The sequence below is a fragment of the Leptonychotes weddellii genome, chromosome 6 (assembly GCF_054177405.1).
Source record: "Leptonychotes weddellii isolate Sample4059 chromosome 6, ASM5417740v2, whole genome shotgun sequence".
Lineage (NCBI taxonomy): Eukaryota > Metazoa > Chordata > Mammalia > Carnivora > Phocidae > Leptonychotes > Leptonychotes weddellii.
Genome location: NC_138374.1, coordinates 93,203,068 through 93,209,089, shown reverse-complemented (window position 1 = coordinate 93,209,089; position 6,022 = coordinate 93,203,068). Strand labels below are relative to the sequence as shown.

At 42.0% G+C, this 6,022-nt stretch overlaps 1 pseudogene; it reads left to right on the top strand.

The window, feature by feature from the left end:
• Positions 1-913: 913 nt before the first annotated feature.
• LOC102740054 (small nuclear ribonucleoprotein Sm D2 pseudogene) lies at positions 914-1,271 on the top strand (annotated as a pseudogene).
• The last annotated feature ends 4,751 nt before the right edge of the window (positions 1,272-6,022 follow it).

Genomic DNA, 6,022 nt, shown 5'->3' with positions numbered 1-6,022 from the left:
GCAAGTATTTGCTCAGTTACCATGAGCTAAGAGAGGGACAGTAACTTACTTACAGTCTTCAAAGATTATCATCCACAAAATAAATTAAGGCATGGGTTGGCTGACTACCCAGAAAGGATGGATTGTGACAAGGCCAATGGTAGACAATTCTCCTCTTTACAGTGGGTCTTTTCAGCCTCAGAACTCCTTTTTGTGAATTGGAGAGGGGAGCAGTACGAAAGAGAGCTGATGGAAGGAACTGTCCACCATTGTCTCCCCTCCCCAGTTGGAAGCAAGATCTGGGCTCACAGTCAGATTTGAGGGATCATAACATTCATAGAGATCAGAACATTCAAACCAATTCTGTCCTTTTATACACTAGATTTGTTTAAATATACATCTCCTAGCCCAAGGATAAGCTCAAAATCACTAGCCTAAAATGTGTCTTGCAGAGTTTTGCAGTCCTCAGAATAAGTATGAGGCAGAATCCTGAATATGCAAAGATTAAGTTATTATCTATTCTGGGATCATGGCATGACTAGCCATATACTCTGAAATTCTAATCAATTAATCTGAACCATTATTTATTATTAATTTACTATTCTTTAAATACAAGGATTAATAAGATATAATTAAAGTCAATTTAGTACATAATTATTTCCCCAAAATATGTGGTCCCAAAGAGATTGCTGTGAACTAGAAATCACAGGAAATCCATGGTCCACCTTGGCAAGAAACCAGTTTTTCATTCAGCCAAGCAGTCATTTGTTCATTCATACAGTCATATCACCTGTGAGTCAGCCAATATGCCAGAGAAGATGTTCTAGCTTGGTTGCCAGCTAGAGAAAGGTAATTTAAATTAGCATAAGACTCTTTAGAAGCAGAAACAACACAGAGGAGACACAAGTGGTCTGAGAGCACAGCCACCATCACCATGAGCCTACCCAAGAAACCCAAGAGCAAGAGGACCCTGGAGGAGCTGCAAAAGTGGGAGGAGGAAGAGTTTAACACAAATCCATTCTCCGTGCTCACACAGTCAGTCAGGAACAACACCTACCTAAGGGCTCATGAACTGTGGCAATAACAAGGAGCTCCTGTGCTGTGTGAAAGCCACTGACAAGCACTGCAACACAGTGCTGGAGAATGTGAAGGTGATTCAGACCAAGGTCCCCAAGAACAACAAAGGTAAGAAGTCCAAGCCAGTCAACATGGACCCCTACATCTCCAAGATGCTCCTGTGAAGAGACTCAATCATCATGGTCCTCCAGAACCCACTCACTGATGGCAAGTAGGGGCCTCCACCCTGCTGTCAGAAATTAGTCTGCCATCCTGCAAAGGCCTGTCCTTAGCAATGGAAATAATACACTCCTGTGTTTTTTTCCTTTATAAATACACAAATAAATAAAGTTTTGAAGGAAGAAAAGATGGAAGGAGAGAGAAAAGGGAGGAAGGGAGACATGGAGAGAGGGAAAGAAGGAAAAAGAATACACTGGCTTAAAAAACCAAAATGTGGAAAGGACAGCCTTAGAGGTGCTTGGTACCAGGGACTTCAGTGATGCTTCCTGGTATTTCTTCTTGTGATTCTTCTCTCTGCTTCTCTCTGTGTGCTGGTTTCTTTCTGACCAGCATTTCCAACATGAAGGCTGGCCACCTGTAGCTTCAGACTTATATCCTTATAATCTCAGAAACCAAAATTTCAAGCTCTGGTTAGAAAAATCCCAGGAAAAATCTTCTTGTCCTGACTCGTAACAGTTGCTCTCTCTGGGATGAATCTCTGTGGTCAAAGTCTCATAAGCAGTTAGCAACTCCCAGAGTAGAGCATGGCAAGGAGGAGGTCCAAGAGAAGAGAAGAATACTATCTCCAAGAGGAAAGAAGGATACTGTGCAAACAAAACAGAAAATGTCCACCCTTCTAACTCAACCTATAATGTCCACCAGATTGTGAAGACACCTTTAACTTGAGAATTAGAAAGAATAATGGAAGTCCATGGCTCCAGCTTTTCACCACTGTGTTCAGTTCTGGTACAGTGTTCTGTTTGTTTGTTTGATTGATTGACTGATTGATGAGAGAGAGAGCGAAAGAGAGAGAACACACAAGCAAGGGGGGAAGGCAGATGGAGAGGGAGAGAGAGAATCCCAAGCAGGCTCATGCTCAGTGTGGAGCCCAACACAGGGCTCAATCTCACAACCCTGAGATCACGACCTGAGCTGACAGCAAGAGTCAGACACTTAACCGACAGCCACCCAGGCGCCCTCCTGGGTACCATGTCTTAAAGGAGGCCTGGACAAATTAAAGGAGTCTCCAGAGGAGTAATAGCATTCGAAGCTGTACCTTACAAGGTTTGGTTAAAGGTATTGAAACTTAATATCTTGCAAAAGGAGGACGAAAGAAATGCAGGGGGGCAAAAGGCATCTCTTTCATGCAGAGGAAGGAGCATATTTACTCTATGCTGCCTAATTATAGGGGTCATAAATATATCTACAGGATTCAGAAAGGTAACATAAGGGCATGAAACTAGCCAGATATTTGAAAAACAATAGTGCATGTGTGATAATTAATGGCAAGTGACAGCTATAGGATATGGAAATCCATAGGGAGTGGAGGGCTGTGGACAACTGCAGAACTTATGCCCCATCTAAAGGAAGCAGCCCCCACTCAAGTCCATATCACTGTTGCCCTGTAGGAATGTGGGTGCAATATTGCAAGATCTTTCTTTTTCAATAAGAGCCAGAAAACCTGATTTTTATGTAAAAATCTCTCAGTGTCTTCAATGTTGGGTCATTATTTTTAAAAACACCATGTGGGCCAAACAAAATACAATGTTGAAAGGGATCTCCCTTGCAGCCTCAGTTTGAAATATCTGCTCTATAAGGTAGAACTAGAACTAGTGGATCAAAGTTCTTAAGAGACAAGTATTTAGTCTTTATAACTTATATGTAGTTTAGTAACAAGAACTCGCCAATCATGATGTAGTAGATGCTTTGTGATGTAGTAAGCACATACTAAATAGAAGCTGATGACCATTATTAAGGAATATTGTAGAAATGAATCCTGGTCTGACTACTCATAATAAATTCTACAGATTGACTCTGAAATTTTTGAAATGAGATCAGAAAACATTCTCTGAAAGAGATCCTAAAGAAGTAGAAGACAACATCTGAGGACTATATAATCTACTTTGGATTTAAACGCACTGCTGAGATAGCAGCAACTCTGAAAAGAAAAGCGACCACTTTCTGGAAGGTAGGACATGCGGAGAAGTGAATCCGAGGTGATATTCCGGAAGACAGACAGCGGGGGAGGGGCCTCCATCAGCCACTACCCGCAAGTGATAGAGCTGTGGAGCACAAAATCAGAACTTTTAGAAGTCGGCTCCGCTGAGGGACGTCGCTCCAGTGGCTAAGCGGGGGGTTGAACCCTCGCTGGGACAGTGTGGTCTCAGGATCCTTGGGGTCACAGAAAGACCGGGGATGCCTGAGTGTGGCAGAGCTCCCAGGTATCGGAGCAGGGAAGCCAGCTGCAGAGACGGAGCCAAGGAGTGGGCTCTCACCTCCGGGTTGCCATAAACTGGGATCCGTGGCACAGTCGGGCCACTGCTCCTCCAGCAGGGACCCAACAAGTGGCAGATCCAGGGAGACTCCCCTTCCTGCCCCAGGAGGAGCGGCACAGGCATGCACTGCAGGGATCTGCTGGGTTTGGAGACTCCACACGGGGTCAGGTGCCAGAGATAGAAATGCTCGGTCACAGGCCGGGTGAGAACAGAGTGCGGCAGGAGACCGGGGAGACAGGAGTGATTGACTGCTTTTCTCTGGGGGCTCATTGAGGAGTGGGGCCCCGAGTTCTAGGCTCCTCCCTGGCGGAGACTGGGAGGCCACCATCTTCACTCTCACCCTCCAAAGCTGTACTCAAAGCTTGCAGGGAACAAAAGCTCCCAAGAGCAAACCTGAGCAGATTACTTAGCCCAGACCGGCAAGGGTGGGGCAATTCCACCTCCGGCAAAGACATTTGGAAACCAAGGCAACAGGCCCCTCCCTCAGAAGATCAGTGAGAACAGCCAGCCAAGACCAAATTTACCAATCAATGAGAACAGCAGAACTCCAGCGCTAGGGAAATACTGCACATAGAATTCATGGCTTTTTCCCATGATTCTTTAGTCTTTTAAAGTTAATTTTTTTAATTTTCCTTTTTTTTTTTGAATTTTTCTTTTTCCCTTTTTCAACCAAAATCTTATCAATTCCTTTTTTAAAAAATCTTTTTTATTTTTCATTTTTAGAGTCATATTCTATCCCTTCATAGTAGTTAACCTTATTTTTGGGATATACATATATATATAGAGAGAGAGAGCGAGCTCACTTTAAAATTTTGGGATACAGTTTCTTCTAACAGACCATAATATACCCTAAATCTCTAGTGTATGGCTTTGTTCTATTCTCCTGCCTGATCACATTCTCTCCCTTTTTTTTTTAATCCTCTTCTTTTTTCAACCAACTTCTTATCAATACCTTTTATAAAATCTTTTATAATTTTCATCTTTACAATCATATTCCATCCCTTCACCATATTTACCCTTATTTTTATACATATATAGGCTTTTTGTTCTTTAAAATTTTGGGAGGCACTTTCTTCTAACAGACCAAAATACACCTAAAATCTACTCTGTGGCACTGATCCATGCACCAGTCTAATCATATTTGATCATATTCTGGTTTTTTTGTTTGTTTGTTTTTTATCTTTCTCTTTTTTTTTTTCTTTCCCTTTCTTTTCACCCGGTTTCAGGTCTCTTCTGATTTGTTTAGTGTATATTTTTCTGGGGCTCTTCTTACCCGTTAGCATTTTGTTCTCTCATTCATCTATTCTCCTCTGGACAAAATGACAAGATAGAAAAAATCACCTCAAAAAAAAGAACAAGAGGCAGTACCGACTGCCAGGGACCTAGTCAATACGGACATTAGTAAGATGTCAGAACTAGAGTTCAGAATGATGATATTAAAGATACTAGCTGGGCTTGAAAAAAGCATGGAAGATATTAGAGAAACCCTTTCCGGAGAAATAAAAGAACTAAAATCTAACCAAGCTGAAATAAAAAAGGCTATTAATGAGGTGCAATCAAAAATGGAGACTCTAACTGCTAGGATAAAGTAGGCAGAAGGAATGTTGAGAAAGGAAAGCAAAGCTGGCATCATCACAATTCTGGACTTCAAGCTCTATTACAAAGCTGTCATCATCAAGACAGTATGGTACTGGTACAAAAACAGACACATAGATCAATGGAACAGAATAGAGAGCCCAGAAATGGACCCTCAACTCTATGGTCAACTAATCTTCGACAAAGCAGGAAAGAATGTCCAATGGAAAAAAGACAGTCTCTTCAACAAATGGTGTTGGGAAAATTGGACAGCTACATGCAGAAGAATGAAATTGGACCATTTCCTTACATCACACACAAAAATAGACCCCAAATGGTTGATAGACCTAAATGTGAGACAGGAATCCATCAAAATCCTAAAGGACAACACAGGCAGCAACCTCTTTGACCTCAGCCGCAGCAAATTCTTCCTAGAAACATTGCCAAAGGCAAGGGAAGCAAGGGCAAAAATGAACTATTGGGACTTCATCAAGATAAAAAGCTTTTGCAAAGCAAAGGAAACAATCAACAAAACCAAAAGACAACTGGAGAAGATATTTGCAAATGACATATCAGATAAAGGGCTAGTATCCAAAATCTATAAAGAACTTACCAAACTCAACACCCAAAGAACAAATAATCCAATCAAGAAATGGGAAGAACACATGAACAGACATTTTTCCAAAGAAGATATCCAAATGGCCAACAGACACATGAAAAAGTGCTCAATATCGCTCGGCATCAGGGAAATCCAAATCAAAACTTCAATGAGATACCACCTCACACCAATCAGAATGGCTAAAATTAACAAGTCAGGAAATGACAGGTGTTGGCGGGGATGCGGAGAAAGGGGAACCCTCCTACACTGTTGGTGGGAATGCAAGCTGGGTGCAGCCACTCTGCAAAACAGTATGGAG